General features: G+C 43.2%; 1 non-coding gene across 1 annotated transcript in view; it reads left to right on the forward strand.

Moving 5' to 3' along the window:
- LOC112219637 overlaps nucleotides 1-18,422 on the forward strand; it is a 43,724-nt gene that overhangs the window by 10,069 nt on the left and 15,233 nt on the right. Inside the window, exon 2 of the transcript XR_006079440.1 lies at nucleotides 1,490-1,680. This is a non-coding gene — a transcript (uncharacterized LOC112219637). The remainder of the gene's footprint in view (nucleotides 1-1,489; nucleotides 1,681-18,422) is intronic.

The following is an 18,422-nucleotide window of genomic DNA, read 5'->3' on the forward strand; positions in this document are numbered from 1 at the left end:
TCAGGGCCCTGTCTTTCAAAGATAATTCATAAAAATCCAAATAACTTCACAGGTCTTCATTGTAAAGGGTTTAAACACTGTTTCCCATGCTTGTTCAATGAACCATAAACAATTAATGAACATGCACCTGTGGAATGGTCATTAAGCATGTCTGGGACCTGTTGGATCGGAGGGAGAGGGCTAGGGCTATTCCCCCCAGAAATGTCCGGGAACTTGCAGGTACCTTGTTGGAAGTAGTCCATGAGGAGGAGATGCACTGCAGTACTTAATGCAGCTGGTGGCCACACCAAATACTGACTGTTAAATACTGACCCCCCCGTTCAGGGACACATTATTCCATTTATGTTAGTCACATGTCTGTGGTACTTGTTCAGTTTATGTCTCAGGTGTTGAATCTTGTTATTATGTTCATACAAATATTTACACGTTAAGTTTGCTGAAAATATACTCAGTTGACAGTGAGAGGACGTTTCTTTTACCGGTACATACTGCTGTAATGATATGCTATGCGGTTCATAAGGATAGAGTAACTAACAAATTGTCATAATTAGCCATAGCAACCAATATTTTTGCACTGATTAAAGTATTTTGTTTTTTGTCAGGATTTTGTCCTCAGATGAAAGGATGAAAATAGTATAAATGTACTTATTAAAATAGCATGCAGAACGCATCACAGGTATTACAAGCATATGCAATTTGGGTGAAAGTGCAGTATTTGGACAGTGCCCTTATGAAAAAATATTACTGTCAGAGTGCAGTATAACTGCAGTACACTGCAGTACAACTGCAGTTAGAGTGCAGTTTAACTGCAGTATGCTGCAAATACTGCATCCAAAATCCCACAATCGACTGCAGTTTCTTCACTTTTACTGCAGTTTCAAAATTGCAATCTTTTTTGTTATGGTGAAAATTCTATATGTTGTTCTTGACCCGTGTCACTGACGATTTTGACACCGTGATTCTGGAGCTCCTGAGCTGGGCCAGCTAGCCCTGGGCTAAGGTGCAGTGTGAACATGCCTTTTGTTGTTTAGTCAAGGATCTGGTGTAGAGAAATTGCCCTGAAACAGTATCTCAGCCTGCTGTTGACTACAGGGACACTACAGATGACATAAACATACGTTTGACTGACCAGGTATCAAATCTATTATACTTCACCTCCTTTGACCTCCTCCTCTCCTGAATGGCCCCAATAGCTGATGGGCATCACCTCAAGGTATCCAGATCATGTCAATAATGACTGACTGACTAGTTTTGGACCTGGGTCATCTGTGCACCACAAGATTGTGTTAGCTCACCGAGCTAAAGCCTCTGACAATCACATGCATTACTCCAGTCTGTGTTCAGTAGATTCCTAATCGTCCCTCGTCCTCTCGTATCTGGTCTCAGTCTGTTAGCCCTCTGAGCTAAAGCCTCTGAAAAACAGCTGCAGTAGTTCAGCTCTGTTCAGTAAATTCCTAAATCCCCCTTCCCCTCTCCTGCCTGTCCCCAGTCTGAAGCCTTCTCCAGGGGACGGTGTGGTGATGACCAACCCGTCTAAACGTCACCGGGACCGTCTGAACTGGGAGCTGGACCGGCTGACTGGCCTTCTGCCCTTCTCCCAAGAGGTAAGGGGTCGGCTGGACAAACTGTCCGTTCTCCGGCTCAGTGTGGGATACCTCAAGGTCAAGAGCTTCTTCCATGGTGAGTGGACTACGGAAGTGCACACGCACACACACACACACACACACACACACACACACACACACAGAACCATACACACACCACAATGTATCTCTAAACTCACTGTTGGAAAGTAATAAGGCTATGAACATGCTCTACAGTCATTACATTAGCAGGTTATTTTTTATGTCAGCCAGAAGTGTGAAGTGGAGAGTATAGATTACCATAGACAACTAGGAATGTGTGTGTGTGTGTGTGTATCACTACATTGCCACTAACAGTTGAGGGTGTCGGAATGAACTATTTCCCTGTTTAACCACTAGGTATTATGACACCTCCATTGTGGGGCTCTAAGTGGTAATGATGAGTCGAAATCCACTTAGCCTAATTACTGTTTTCTGACACATTCTTTATTTTCTTTTGCGTGTTTCCTATAGCCCATAGCCAGCCATGGTGCATAGGCTATTTACTATGCTTTGATTAAACATTTGAACAGCAAGTGTTGAATAGTTCATAAAAGGTGTCGAACTCACTGAATAAAGTCGATCTCCTGCACCACCATTCAAAAGTTTGGGGTCACTTAGAAATGTACTTGTTTTTGAAAGAAAAGCAATTGTTTTGTCCATTAAAATAACATCAAATTGATCTGAAATACAGTGTAGACATTGTTCATGTTGTAAATGACTATTGTAGCTGGAAATGGCAGTTTTTTAATGGAATATCTACATAGGTGTACAGAGGCTCAATATCAGCAACCATCACTCTGTGTTTCAAGTAACAGACACATCTCAACATCAACTGTTCAGAGGAGACTGTGTGAATCAGGCCATGTTCAAATTGCTGCAAAGAAACCACTACTAAAGGACACCAAGAAACTTGCTTGGGCCAAGAAACACGAGCAATGGACATTAGACAGGTGGAAATTTGTGCTTTGGTCTGGTGTCCAAATTTGAGATTTTTGGTTCCGACCGCCTTGTCTTTGTGAGACGCAGTGTGGGTGAACGGATGATCTCTGCACGTGTATTTCCCATCGTAAAGCATAGAGGAGGAGGTGTTATGGTGGGTGCTTTGCTGGTGACACTGTGATTTATTTAGAATTCAAGGCACACTTAACCAGCATAGCCACCACAGCATTCTGCAGCGATACGCCATCCCATCTGGTTTGGGCTTAGTGGGACTATCATTTTTTCAACGGGACAAAGACCCAACACACCTCCAGGCTGTGTAATGGCTATTTTACCAAGAAGGAGAGTGATGTAGTGCTGCATCAGATGACCTGGCCTCCACAATCCCCCAACCTCAACCAAATTGAGATAGTGGTGAAGGTGAAGCTGGTTGAGAAAATTCCAAGAGTGTTAAAGCTCAAGGCGAAAGGGTGGCTAACTTGAAGAATCTAAAAAATAAAATATATCTTGATGTATTTAACACTTTTTTGGTTACTACATGATTCCATGTGTGTTATTTCACAGTTTTGATGTCTTCACTATTATTCTACAATGTATAAAATAGTACAAAATAAATTTAAAAAACTTTAGGTGATCTAAAACTTTTGGCTGGTAGTGTATATTGCAGTAAAACTGTAAATACGACTTTCATCTCTAGGAAAGACAGGTTTAATGTTAAAAAAGGTTTAATGTTAATGTCTTAGTAAATAGTCCTGCTTATAGGCCTAGATGATATCCAAAATAATTAACAATACACTGAATTCACACATTTTCAGTAATTAAATTGTAGTTTCTACTCAATACCACAACTCATTTTACCAATCTGGGGGGTAAAGTATTAAATAAATTCGCTGTGTATTTCGGATGGAATCAAGGCATTAGAATGTGACTGAGGCAACTAAAATAGAGCATGTTAATAATGGTATATTCTCTAGACTGACATAACATTTTATGGGGAAAAAGACCCCAGTCTTACCCAACCCACTACTGTGGCACATAGATGCCATTTTGGTTTGGGATTGTTACGAGAGTCAGCCTAAACTTTTGAAGGCTTCTTTTCTTTTTTGTCAGATTTGGATGAAGGTTGTTGTTTTCTCCTCAAGCAACCCCTTCTTTCTCCACACTCTTTTTCTTTTTTATTCCTCCTCTCTCCCTTTCTCTCTACTGTCCTTTTGTTTTTCTTCCTATACCCTTCGTCTCTTTCTCTCTCTCTCTCTCTCTCTTTTGTTAGTTTGGATCCCGTTAGCTTTTGCAGAAGCAGCAGCTACTCTTCCTGGGGTCCACAAAACATCAAAAGTAACTTAACACTGATACACTGATAGACAAGGAAAGTCACACACATTTAAAATACAATGATATACAGATAATGCAACTAAAAAGAAATACAAAATACTTATTTTCCACCATAATTTGCAAATAAATTCATTAAAAATCCTACAATGTGATTTTCTGGATTTTTTTCTTCTCATTTTGTCTGTCATAGTTGAAGTGTACCTATGATGAAAATTACAGGCCTCTCTCATCTTTTTAAGTGGGAGAACTTGCACAATTGGTGGCTGACTAAATACTTTTTTGCCCCACTGTATGTAATTTTGCTGTTTCCTAGGAAACTATGCAGTTTGTTTTTTTTACATGTTATTTCTTACATTGGTACCCCAGGTCATCTTAGGTTTCATTACATACAGTCAAGAAGAACTACTGAATATAAGAGCAGCGTCAACTCACCATCAGTACGACCAAGAATATGACTTTCCCGGAGCGGATCCTGTGTTCTGCCTTTCACCCAGGACAACAGAATGGATCCCAGCCTGCGACCCAAAACAACGACGTCGTAAAAGAGGCAAACGAAGCGGTCTTCTGGTCAGGCTCCGGAGACGGGCACATCGCGCCACTCCCTAGCATACTACTCGCCAATGTCCAGTCTCTTGACAACAAGGTTGATGAAATCCGAGCAAGGGTAGCATTCCAGAGGGACATCAGGGACTGTAACGTTCTTTGCTTCACGGAAACATGGCTCACTCGAGAGACGCTATCGGTGTCGGTGCAGCCAGCTGGTTTCTCCACGCATCGCGCCGACAGAAACAAACATCTTTCTGGTAAGAAGAGGGGCGGGGGCATATGCTTTATGGTTAACGAGACGTGGTGTGGTCACAACAACATACAGGAACTCAAGTCCTTCTGTTCACCTGATTTAGAATTCCTCACAATCAAATGTCGACCGCATTATCTACCAAGGGAATTCTCTTCGATTATAATCACAGCCGTATATATTCCCCCCCAAGCAGACACAACGATGGCTCTGAACGAACTTTATTTGACTCTTTACAAACTGGAATCCATATATCCTGAGGCTGCATTCATTGTAGCTGGGGATTTTAACAAGGCTAATCTGAAAACAAGACTCCCTAAACTGTTTCAGCATATCGATTGCGCAACCAGGGCTGGTAAAACCTTGGATCATTGCTATTCTAACTTCCGCGATGCATATAAGGCCCTCTCCCGCCCTCCCTTCGGAAAAGCTGACCACGACTCCATTTTGTTGCTCCCTGCCTACAGACAGAAGCTAAAACAAGAAGCCCCCACACTGAGGTCTGTTCAACGCTGGTCCGACCAATCTGATTCCACGCTCCAAGACTGCTTCCATCACGTGGACTGGGATATGTTTCGTATTGCGTCAGACAACAACATTGACGAATACGCTGATTCGGTGAGCGAGTTCATTAGAACGTGTGTTGAAGATGTCGTTCCCATAGCAACGATTAAAACATCCCCAAACCAGAAACCGTGGATTGATGGCAGCATTCGCATGAAACTGAAAGCGCGAACCACTGCTTTTAATCAGAGCAAGGTGACCGGAAACATGACCGAATACAAACAGTGTAGCTATTCCCTCCGAAAGGCAATCAAACAAGCTAAGCCTCAGTATAGAGACAAAGTAGAATCGCAATTCAACGGCTCAGACACAAGAGGTATGTGGCAGGGTCTACAGTCAATCACGGATTACAAAAAGAAAACCAGCCCAATCACGGACCAGGATGCCTTGCTCCCAGGCAGACTAAATAACTTTTTTGCCCGCTTTGAGGACAATACAGTGCCACTGACACGGCCCGCAACCAAAACATGCGGACTCTCCTTCACTGCAGCCGAGGTGAGTAAAACATTTAAACGTAATAACCCTCGCAAGGCTGCAGAACCAGACGGCATCCCCAGCCGCGCCCTCAGAACATGCGCAGACCAGCTGGCTGGTGTGTTTACGGACATATTCAATCGATCCTTATCCCAGTCTGCTGTTCCCACATGCTTCAAGAGGGCCACCATTGTTCCTGTTCCCAAGAAAGCTAAGGTAACTGAGCTAAACGACTACCGCCCCGTAGCACTCACCTCCGTCATCATGAAGTGCTTTGAGAGACTAGTCAAGGACCATATCACCTCCACCCTACCTGACACCCTAGACCCACTCCAATTTGCTTATCGCCCAAATAGGTCCACAGACGATGCAATCTCAACCACACTGCACACTGCCCTAACCCATCTGGACAAGAGGAATACCTATGTGAGAATGCTGTTCATCGACTACAGCTCAGCATTTAACACCATAGTACCCTCCAAACAAGTCATCAAGCTCGAGACCCTGGGTCTCGACCCCGCCCTGTGCAACTGGGTACTGGACTTCCTGACGGGCCGCCCCCAGGTGGTGAGGGTAGGTAACAACATCTACATCATCAACATCAATGCTACTTAATATAATGTTTACATACCCTACATTATTTCTCATGTATACATATATACTGTACTCTATATCATCTACTGCATCTTTATGCAATACATATATCACTAGCCACTTTAAACTATGCCACTTTGTTTACATACTCATCTCATATGTATATACTGTACTCGATACCATCTACTGCATCTTGCCTATGCCGCTCTGTACCATCACTCATTCATATATCTTTATGTACATATCCTTTACACTTGTGTGTATAAGGTAGTAGTTTTGGAATTGTTAGCTAGATTACTCGTTGGTTATTACTGCATTGTCGGAACTAGAAGCACAAGCATTTTGCTACACTCGCATTAACATATGCTAACCATGTGTATGTGACAAATAAAATTTGATTTGATTTGTTTGCTTGAGTAATTGGAGATGGAAGGGAGTTCCATGTGTGATTGTGGCTATGTTTAAAACTGAGCATTGCCGGGAATTCGTTTTGGACTTGGGAACTGTGAAGAGACCGCCGGTGGCATATGTATGGGTGTCTGAAGAGACCCCTGGTGGCATGTCTTGTGGGGTATCTGAGCTGAATGTTATTTGATTATGCAGACAATGTGGCATTTTTGTCACAGTAATATTTCTCATGAAAACTACAAGAGAAGCAATTAATCTCTAGCGTCAGAGCCTCCTCTCTCTCTCTCTTCTCTGTGTTCAAATCAAATGTTATTTGTCACATACATGTGTTTAGCAGATGCTATTGCGGGTAGAGGTCGACCGATTATGATTTTTCAACGCCGATACCGGTTATTGGAGGACCAAAAAAGCCAATACCGATTAATCGGACGATTTTGAAATGTTTTTTATTTTTATTTATTTGTAATAATGACAATTACAACAATACTGAATGAACACTTATTTTAACTTAATATAATACATCAATAAATTCAATTTAGCCTCAAATAAATAATGAAATGTTCAATTTGGTTTAAATAATGCAAAAACAAAGTTTTGGAGAAGAAAGTAAAAGTGCAATATGTGCTATGTAAGAAAGCTAACGTTTAAGTTCCTTGCCCAGAACATGAGAACATATGAAAGCTGGTGGTTCCTTTTAACATGAGACTTCAATATTCACAGGTAAGAAGTTTTAGGTTATAGTTATTATTAGAATTATCGGACTATTTCCCTCTATACCATTTGTATTTCATTAACCTTTGACTATTGGATGTTCTTATAGGCACTTTAGTATTGCCAGTGTAACAGTATAGCTTCCGTTCCTCTCCTCGCTCCTCCCTGGGCTCGAACCAGGAACACAACGACAACAGCCACCCTCGAAGCAGCGTTACCCATGCAGAGCAAGGGAAACAACCACAGGCTCAGAGCGAGTGATGTTTGAAATGCTATTAGCGCGCGCTAACTAGCCAGCCATTTCACTTCGGTTACACCAGCCTCATCTCGGGAGTTGATATAGACTTGAAGTCATAAACAGCGCAATGCTTGACGCACAACGAAGAACTGTTGGCAAAACGCACGAAAGTGCTGTTTGAATGAATGTTTACGCGCCTGTTTCTGCCTACCACCGCTCAGTCAGATACTTAGATACTTGTATGCTCAGTCAGATTATATGCAACGCAGGACACGCTAGATAATATCTAGTAATGTAGTTAACTAGTGATTATGATTGATTGATTGTTTTTTATAAGATAAGTTTAATGCTAGCTAGCAACTTACCTTGGCTTACTGCATTCGCGTAACAAGCAGTCTCCTTGTGGAGTGCAATGAGAGAGAGGCAGGTCGTTATTGCATTGGACTTGTTAACTGTAAGATTGCATCCCCCGAGCTGACAAGGTGAAAAACTGTCGTTCTGCCCCTGAACGAGGCAGTTAATCCACCGTTCCTAGGCCGTCATTGAAAATAAGAATGTGTTCTTAACTGACTTGCCTAGTTAAATAAAGATAAAATAAAGGTGTAAAAAATTTCAGATTGTTATGAAAACTTGAAATCGGCACTAATTAATCGGCCATTCCGATTAATCGGGCGACCTCTAATTGCGGATGTAGCAAAATGCTTGTGTTTCTAGCTCCAACAGTGCAGTAAAATCTAACAATACTCACAATCTAAAATAAATTAATGGAATATATAAGAATATAAATATTTGGACGAGCAATGTCAGAGCGGAATAGACTAAGGTACAGTAGAATAGGACAGAATACAATATATACATATGAGATGAGTAATGCAAAATATGTGAACATTATTAAAGTGACTAGTGTTCCAATTATTAAAGTGGCCAGTAATTTCAAGTCTATGTATTTAGGACAGCAGCCTCTAATGTGCTAGTGATGGCTATTTAACAGTCTGATGGCCTTGAGATAGAAGCTGTTTTTCAGTCTCTCGGTCCCAGCTTTGATGCACCTGTACTAACCTCGCCTTCTGGATGATAGCGGGGTGAACTGGCAGTGGCTCGGGTGGTTGTTGTCCTTGATGATCTTTTTGGCCTTCCTGTGACATCGGGTGGTGTAGGTGTCCTGGAGAGCAGGTAGTTTGCCCCCAATGATGCATTGGGCAGACCACATCACCCTCTGGAGAGCCCTGCGATTGCGGGCGGGGCAGTTGCCATACCAGGTGGTGATACAGCCCAACAGGATGCTCTCTATTGTGCATCTGTAAAGGTTTGTGAGGGTTTTAGGTGCCAAGCCAAATTTCTTCAGCCTCCTGAGTTTGAAGAGGCGCTGTTGCACCTTCTTCACCACACTGTCTGTGTGGGTGGATGCCGAGGAACTTGAAGCTTTCCACCTTCTCCACTGCGGTCCCGTCGATGTGGATAGGGGGGTGCTCCCTCTGCTGTTTCTTGAAGTCCACGATCAGCTCCTTTGTTTTGTTGCCGTTGGGTGAGAGGTTGTTTTTCTGGCACCACACTCCCAGGGCCCTCACCTCCTCCCTGTAGGCTGTCTCGTCATTGTTGGTAATCAGGCCTACTACTGTTGTGTCGTCTGCAGACTGTAGTAGGCCTGATTACCAACAATGACGAAAGTCTCTTAGGTACTGTTATCAAGCTGCTGAGCAGTGCTGTTGATGGAGCTCATGGGGGAGGCAGGGTGAGACAGGGGGAGGTATCAAGAGGGGAGGTAGGGGGGAGGAGTCCTAGAAGCTCTGAAGAACAGTGGCACAAAATGCGGGTTCTTGACAAGGGTGTGTGTATATGTTGTGAGTGTGTGTTTGTGTATGTGTTGTGAGTGTGTGTGTTGTGAGTGTGGATGGGAGTGGGGGGGGCTTTCCAGCACCTAGGTGATAGCGAAACTCTAACAAACATCAACATGCCAGACCAGTCACATGGGATGATGACGCCATATTCTGTAGCGGTTGTCGTAGTCCTACAGCTTTCTACATCCACTGTAGCCACCGACAACACAGGCAGCTACTGTATGGAGCCTCTTGATACTGACATACAGCTGCCAAATATGCAGCTACTTCCCCAGTCAACTAGTCAGTCACAGAGCAGGATGTGTTGTAGAGTTTATATGTTTTGTTAGAGGGAAGAATCCTATCTGAAGATAAGTACTCTGCAACTCAAACGTTCACTGAAATCTCCCATTGACATCAATGCATGACTTGTGTGAGAACCTGTGTGAGAGAAATTCAAGTTTCCAGCCTACTGAGAATGGCTAAGTCCATGGACATATCTGAAATGGCACCTTATGGTCTGGCCAAAAGTAGTGCAATAGGAAGAGTTTTATCAAGGATTGGAACACTGAAAGATAGTGAGAGATGGCGAGACTTGAGAGAGAGAGGGAAAAGTAGAGAGACCGAGAGGGAGAGAGAGTGAAAAGGTCTGAGGTGGAAAAAGACCGGGAAAGAAAGAGAGTGCAGGAGAGACTGACTCCCTCCACCTGGAGGAGCATTAGATCAGGCCTCTCTGATACATCTCCCCACTGCTCCAATCCCCTCTGCTGAGCGGCTGTATCCTTTCCACCGTATGTCATCCTGTAACAACCTGTTATCCGTCTCCAGCCTAACATGCAAATCTCACCGGCCACGTTTGCAAGCGTGAGCGTTGCAAAATAAATGTACAAGCGTGTCTGCGTAGCCATGTGGTATGCGTTACTGCAAAGCCGCACGCGACAAACTGGCAGTAGTGAGAAAAGTACCCAATTGTCATACTTGAGTAAAAGTTTAGACACCTTAATAAAAAGTCAGCCAGTGAAATTCTACTTGAATAAAAGTCTAAAAGTATTTTGGTTTTAAATGTATTCAAGTATCAAAAGTAAAAGTATAAATCCTTTAAAAATCTGTATATTAATCAAATCAAATCAAAATGATGTTTCCACCTCCATGCTTCACGGTTGGGATGGTGTTCTTGTGGTTGTACTCATCCTTCTTATTCCTCCAAACATGGCGAGTGGAGTTTAGACCAAAAAGCTCTATTTTTGTCTCATCAGACCACATAACCTTCTCCCATTTCTCCTCTGGATCATCCAGATGGTCATTGGCAAACTTCAGACGGGCCTGGACATGCACTGGCTTGAGCAGGGGGACCTTGCGTGCGCTGCAGGATTTTAATCCATGACGGCGTAGTGTGTTACTAATGGTTTTCTTTGAGACTGTGGTACCAGCTCTCTTCAGGTCATTGACCAGGTCCTGCCGTGTAGTTTTGGGCTGATCCCTCACCTTCCTCATGATCATTGATGCCCCACGAGGTGAGATCTTGCATGGAGCCCCAGACCGAGGGTGATTGACCGTCATCTTGAACTTCTTCCATTTTCTAATAATTGCGCCAACAGTTGTTGCCTTCTCACCAAGCTGCTTGCCTATTGTCCTGTAGCCCATCCCAGCCTTGTGCAGGTCTATAATTATATCCTGATGTCCTTATCCTGATGTCCTTACACAGCTCTCTGGTCTTGGCCATTGTGGAGAGGTTGGAGTCTGTTTGATTGAGTGTGTGGACAGGTGTCTTTTATACAGGTAACGAGTTCAAACAGGTGCAGTTAATACAGGTAATGAGTGGAGAACAGGAGGGCTTCTTAAAGAAAAACTAACAGGTCTGTGAGAGCCGGAATTCTTACTGGTTGGTAGGTGATCAAATACTTATGTCATGCAATAAAATGCAAATTAATTCGTTAAAAATCATACAATGTGATTTTCTGGATTTTTGTCTCTCACAGTTGAAGTGTACCTATGATAAAAATTACAGACCTCTACATGCTTTATAAGTAGGAAAACCTGCAAAATCGGCAGTGTATCAAATACTTGTTCTCCCCACTGTACATTAATTTGTCCAATAGAATTGCACCCTAGATCAGCTAGATGCAGGCATGAGTGTGCAAGGTGGTATTGAATGTGCGACTGGATGAATGGAATATGAATGACAGTCACCCAATATGCTGTATTAGAAATAAGGCCATGCTCATCATTTTTTTTATCGTCCTTCCTCATCTTAAATGGCACTGACTGCCACTGATGTATACTTAGGTGACTAAAGGTCTGTACTTTTAAGGTAAGCCAATGTATAGATCAGAAACATTGCAGATAGAAATATACAGTATAGAGCTGATAGGATTTGTTATTCTTAGTACCATGTCTGTTCTAGATAACACATTTCTATCTAAGCACTCTATAAACATGGCACCCTTGTGAATAAGCCCCAGGTGAGGCTATCCACATCGCCTAGTGTTGGTTACCATGGTTACTCCCTCTCCCCATAGCAACAGGGAGCCTTAGCTTATACTTATCCAGAGAACCTTTATTATGATGTTGTTGTTGTTGCCCACTGGCTACATTCACTTTTGTTATTTGAGGTTGTGCTGTCATCAGCCCCCAGGGCCAGTCAGATGTGTGTATCTGAGCGTTGGTGCAGCTGTGTGTGTTTTGGCCTGGCTGTAAGGATGTAACGAATCCCCACAGGTTCAAATGTTTAAGATGAGTGCATCGGTCTGTGGGATCCCAAACCGATACAAATTTAGCTTCGTTGGTCAGAAAATCGATTCAAACGTTACGAATTGTCGTTTCACTAACATTTTGTGCTCATATTAATTTCTTTCTACCTTCCAAAAATACATCTCATATTTTGTGACAACTGTCCTCTCCTTCAGTGTATGAACTAAACATGTAACTGCGTTGACAGTCATTGATCTACAAGTCATTTTGCATGCCAATCAACCCCGAGTCAAACTGTGCACTGTTGTAATTTGAATCAATGTAATTTGAATCAAGGTAATTTGAAATTGAAAATTGTGTTTTTGCTTTAAACAATCAGTGTATATGGTCATTTTTAGATATACAGTGGTTCAAAAAAGTATTTAGTCAGCCACCAATTGTGCAAGTTCTCCCACTTAAAAAGATGAGAGAGGCCTGTAATTTTCATCATAGGTACACTTCAACTATGACAGACAAAATGAGAAGAAAAAAATCCAGAAAATCAAATTGTAGGATTTTTAATGAATTTATTTGCAAATTATGGTGGAAAATAAGTATTTTGTCACCTACAAGCAAGATTTCTGTCTCTCACAGACCTGTAACTTCTTCTTTAAGAGGCTCCACTGTCCTACACTCGTTACCTGTATTAATGGCACCTGTTTGAACTTGTTATTAGTATAAAAGACACCTGTCCACAACCTCCAACAGTCACACTCCAAACTCCACTATGACCAAGACCAAAGAGCTGTCAAAGGACACCAGAAACAAAATTGTAGACCTGCACCAGGCTGGGAAGACTGAATCTGCAATAGGTAAGCAGCTTGGTTTGAAGAAATCAACTGTGGGAGCAATTATTAGGAAATGGAAGACATACAAGACCACTGATAATCTCCCTCGATCTGGGGCTCCACGCAAGATCTCACACCGTGGGGTCAAAATGATCACAAGAACGGTGAGCAAAAATCCCAGAACCACATGGGGGGACCTAGTGAATGACCTGCAGAGAGCTGGGACCAAAGTAACACACTATGCCGCCAGGGACTCAAATCCTGCAGTGCCAGACGTGTCTCCCTGCTTAAGCCAGTACATGTCCAGGCCCATCTGAAGTTTGCTAGAGAGCATTTGGATGATCCAGAAGAAGATTGGGAGAATGTCATATGGTCAGATGAAACCAAAATATAACTTTTTGGTAAAAACTCAACTCGTTGTGTTTGGAGGACAAAGAATGCTGAGTTGCATCCAAAGAACACCATACCTACTGTGAAGCATGGGGGTGGAAACATCATGCTTTGGGGCTGTTTTTCTGCAAAGGGACCAGGACGACTGATCCATGTAAAGGAAAGAATGAATGGGGCCATGTGTCGTGAGATTTTGAGTGAAAACCTCCTTCCATCAGCAAGGGCATTGAAGATGAAACGTGGCTGGCTCTTTCAGCATGACAATGATCCCAAACACACCGCCCGTGCAACGAAGGAGTGGCTTCGTAAGAAGCATTTCAAGGTCCTGGAGTGGCCTAGCCAGTCTCCAGATCTCAACCCCATAGAAAATCTTTGGAGGGAGTTGAAAGTCCGTGTTGCCCAGCAACAGCCCCAAAACATCACTGCTCTAGAGGAGATCTGCATGGAGGAATGGGCCAAAATACCAGCAACAGTGTGTGAAAACCTTGTGAAGACTTACAGAAAACATTTGACCTCTGTCATTGCCAAAAAAAGGTATATAACAAAGTATTGAGAAACTTTTGTTATTGACCAAATACTTATTTTCCACCATAATTTGCAAATAAATTCATTAACAATCCTATAATGTGATTTTTCTGGATTTTTTTTCTAATTTTGTCTGTCATAGTTGAAGTGTACCTATGATGAAAATTACAGGCCTCTCTCATCTTTTTAAGTGGGAGAACTTGCACAATTGGTGGCTGACTAAATACTTTTTTGCCCCACTGTGCAGGGTAAAGTTGAACATTTCAAAACGAGGAGAGCAATCACTTTTGTAAGCGGCACTACATGGTCCAAGCAGGAGGAGAAGCGCTTCATAAAAACTTCCAAACAGTCAAAACCATTCGATTTTGAGACGAGGGTGAAATTCAAGGCTCTATATTAATTGACTATGTCATAGATCATTTGTAAAGTTAAATATCTACACATTACTAGCTCAGACAATTTTAATCTGAAAAAATGACAAGTAAGTGATGGTGAATTTCAGATCAAAAGTGAGGGGAAAAAAACAGGCTGCATTGCCCCCCCCAATCTGATAGTGGGGTGGTAGATGCCCACTAGTCTCCCTTATGGCTCAGCTCAGGTGACTACATCCACCATAGACATATACACTAAGCGTACAAAACATTTCCATGACATGAATCCAGGTGAAAGTTTATAATATCTTATTGATGTCACTTCAATCAGCGTAGATGAAGGGGAGGAGACCGGTTAAAGAAGGATTTTTAAGCCTTGAGACAGATGAGACATGGATTGTGTATGTGTACCATTCAGAGGGTCTATGGGCAAGGCAAAATATTTAAGTGCCTTTGAAAGGGGTATGGTAGTAAGGTGCCAGATGCACCGGTTTGATTGTGTCAAGAACTGCAATGCTGCTGGGTTTTTCACGCTCAACAGTTTCCCTTGTGTACCAAGAATGGTCCACCACCCAAAGGCATCCAGCCAACTTGGAGCAGCATCCCTGTGGAACGTTTTCGATGCCTTGTAGTCCCAACGATTTGATGCCCCGACGAATTGAGGCTGTTCTGAGGCAAAATGGAGTGCAACTCAATATTAGGAAGGTGTTCCTAATGTTTTTATGTTTTGTAAACTCTGTACATAATTTGCACACACACACACACACACACACACACACACACACACACACACACACACACACACACACACACACACACACACACACACACACAGAGAAGTAAGCTCAGACAGATCTAGCTCAGAGAGGCCCAGCTAATGAGCTCCATCAGCAGCAGATTGTAATTTAGAATGAAAAATGTATGTGTTTATGCAACAACTGTTTAATGCATCGAATCTTATCGCATCAAACCGAATCGCATCGATTCGTTCCTCTAATCAAACCGAATTGCATTGAATCGTTTCAAACCAAAATGTATCATTCCTGTATCGTATTGGAACACAAGTATCTAGATGCATATCGAATCATCTTGAAAGGGAAAGATGCACATCCCTACGTGCCTGGCTAATCATGAGGCCTCTGTTTCCTGTGTTTGTTGATAAGAAAAGGTGAGGGGGTAAGGGGGAGGGGTGAGCAGGGTTGAGGCCCAGTTAGTTCAGTCATTAACCTAACACTGGCCTACCACACCACAGTTTCCACTGTCATTTTTATTTGTTTATTTCACTTGCTTTGGCAACGCCCACATAGGTTTCCCACGCCAAAAAGCCCCTTTGAATTGAGTTGAGTTGTTCACAATCCTCTAATGGATTGGATATTGTTAAGATGAACAGTCAACTCCTGATAACTACATGCTCTAGTTTAGTGCGTACTGTCTGTCACAACTGCCTCTGCTGCCAGGAGGTGACTGTACTACCTCTGTTACACCAAGTGATTAAAGTGTCTTTGACGTCCTTAGCCTACCAATGTTTAGCACCAACTGGTTGCAGACAGGCACAAGCCAATATTTCAAGTCAGGATTTTTTGTGTGTACAGTATGTGTACAGTATGTGTACAGTGAGTGTACAGCAGTGGGGGGGCTGTACACACTGAGGGGAGGACAGCTCATAATAATGGTGAGAATGGAGTCAATGGAATGGTATCAAACACATAAAACACGTGGTTTCCATGTGGTTGATACCATTCCATTCCACCCATTAATATGAGCCAGCCTCCACTGGTGTACTGTATGTGTACAGTATGTGTATGACCTTTGTGTGGTGTGAGAGAGCCTGGGGGCTGGTACACGGGTTATGTATGTGCTGTACTAACTACCCTAAGGGGCCCCTCAATAACTTTAAAAGAAAAATGAAAAAGACAGGATAGTATAGGACAGGACAGTAAAGGACAATATAGGAGGACTGGACAGTATAGGAGGAAAGGACACACAGGACAGTATATGACAGGACAGGACAGTAAAAGACAAGACAGGACACTATAGGAGGACGGGACAGTATATGACATGACGGTATAGGAGTGCATGACAGTATTGGGGGACAGGACAGTAAAAGACAAGACAGGACAGTATAGGAGGACAGGACAGTAAAAGACAAGACAGGACAGTATAGGAGGACAGGACAGTATTGGAGGACAGTAAAAGACAAAACAGGACAGTATAGGAGGACAGGACAGTATAGGAGGACAGGACAGTAAAATACGAGACAGGACAGTATAGGAGGACATGACAGTATTGGAGGACAGGACAGTAAAAGACAAGACAGGACAGTATAGGAGGACAGGACAGTGAAAGACAAGACAGTATAGGAGGACAGGGCAGTAAAAGACATGACAGTATAGGAGGACATGACAGTATTGGAGGACAGGACAGAACGGTATAGGAGAACAGGACAGGACAGTATGTGACAGGACACTATATGACAGGACAGTATAGGAGAACAGGACAGGGCAGTATATGACAAGACAGGACAGTAGAGGACAACAGGACAGGGTGGTATATGACAGGACAGTATAGGACCACAGGACAGGGCAGTATATGACAGGACAGTATAGGAGAACAGGACAGTATATGACAGGACAGTATATGACAGGACAGGGCAGAATATGACAGGACAGTATAGGACAACAGGACAGTATATGACAGGCCAGTATAGGACCACAGGACAAGACAGGACAGTATATGACAGGACAGGGCAGAATATGACAGGACAGTATAGGACCACAGGACAGGGCAGTATATGACAGGACAGTATATGACAGGACAGTATATGACAGGACAGTATATGACAGGACAGGGCAGAATATGACAGGACAGTATAGGACAACAGGACAGTATATGACAGGCCAGTATAGGACCACAGGACAGGACAGGGCAGGATATGACAGGACAGGGCAGGATATGACAGGGCAGTGTAGGAGAACAGTACAGTATATGACAGGACAGGGTAGTATATGACAGGACAGTATATGACAGGACAGGACAGTATATGACAGGACAGGGCAGTATATGACAGGACAGGACAGTATATGACAGGACAGGACAGGACAGGGCAGTATATGACAGGACAGCACAGTATATGACAGGACAGTATATGACAGGACAGGACAGTATATGACAGGACATGATAGGACAGGGCAGTATATGACAGGACAGGACAGTATATGACAGGACAGTATATGACAGGACAGGACAGTATATGACAGGACAGTATAGGACCACAGGACAGGGCGGGATATGACAGGGCAGTGTAGGAGAACAGGACAGTATATGACAGGACAGGACAGTATATGACAGGACAGGGCAGTATATGACAGGACAGGACAGTATATGACAGGACAGGGCAGTATATGACAGGACAGGGTAGGAGAACAGGACAGGGCATGGTGATGTGTTGTTGTTGTTGTGTTATTTTTCATAATGTGGCTTTCATAGTAATGCTTTTTGTATCCTGTCACTTCCTTCTGCCTGCACTTCCTCTCCAACTGGGGCAGTATCAGAACACGCACACACACGCACCTGCCATCCCTTTCCTGTGGTCCAGCCAGGTGTGTGTGTGTAGATGAACTGGCTCATTCTGGACTACTGTAGTTTCCCTTCGAGTGTGAGCCCCCCCATCTCCCATCTAACCAGACCGGAGCGGAACTGAAACCTAAACTTAACGTAAACTAACTCTCTGAATGTACAATACTGTACTGTAGTCTCCCACGCCTCTGTCTCTAGGATACCTGAAACCAGACCTGAAACCAGATCTAACCCAAATTGAATATCAAGTAAAGCTGCATATCCTGTCCTGTATTGTAGTGTAGTGTAGAAAGACAGTTTAGCCCCCCTCCCGTCTCACAGACCACATCTCTCTGGCGTGGCATGCAGCGTGTTCGTGTGAACTCTTCACCTCGCCAGCACACAGAGCCCAGTAGAGGATGGAGAGAGAGTAGAGGAAGAGGAAGGGAGGCAGGAAGGGATGTTAGTGAAGGGGGGCAAAACAAAGCAAGGGAGGAGGGAGGTTAGACAGAGGGTATAGGGTTACTGTGTAGAGCGACAAGTTGTGAAAGTGGAAAGTTACTAA

Source organism: Oncorhynchus tshawytscha, linkage group LG20, assembly GCF_018296145.1.
Source record: "Oncorhynchus tshawytscha isolate Ot180627B linkage group LG20, Otsh_v2.0, whole genome shotgun sequence".
Lineage (NCBI taxonomy): Eukaryota > Metazoa > Chordata > Actinopteri > Salmoniformes > Salmonidae > Oncorhynchus > Oncorhynchus tshawytscha.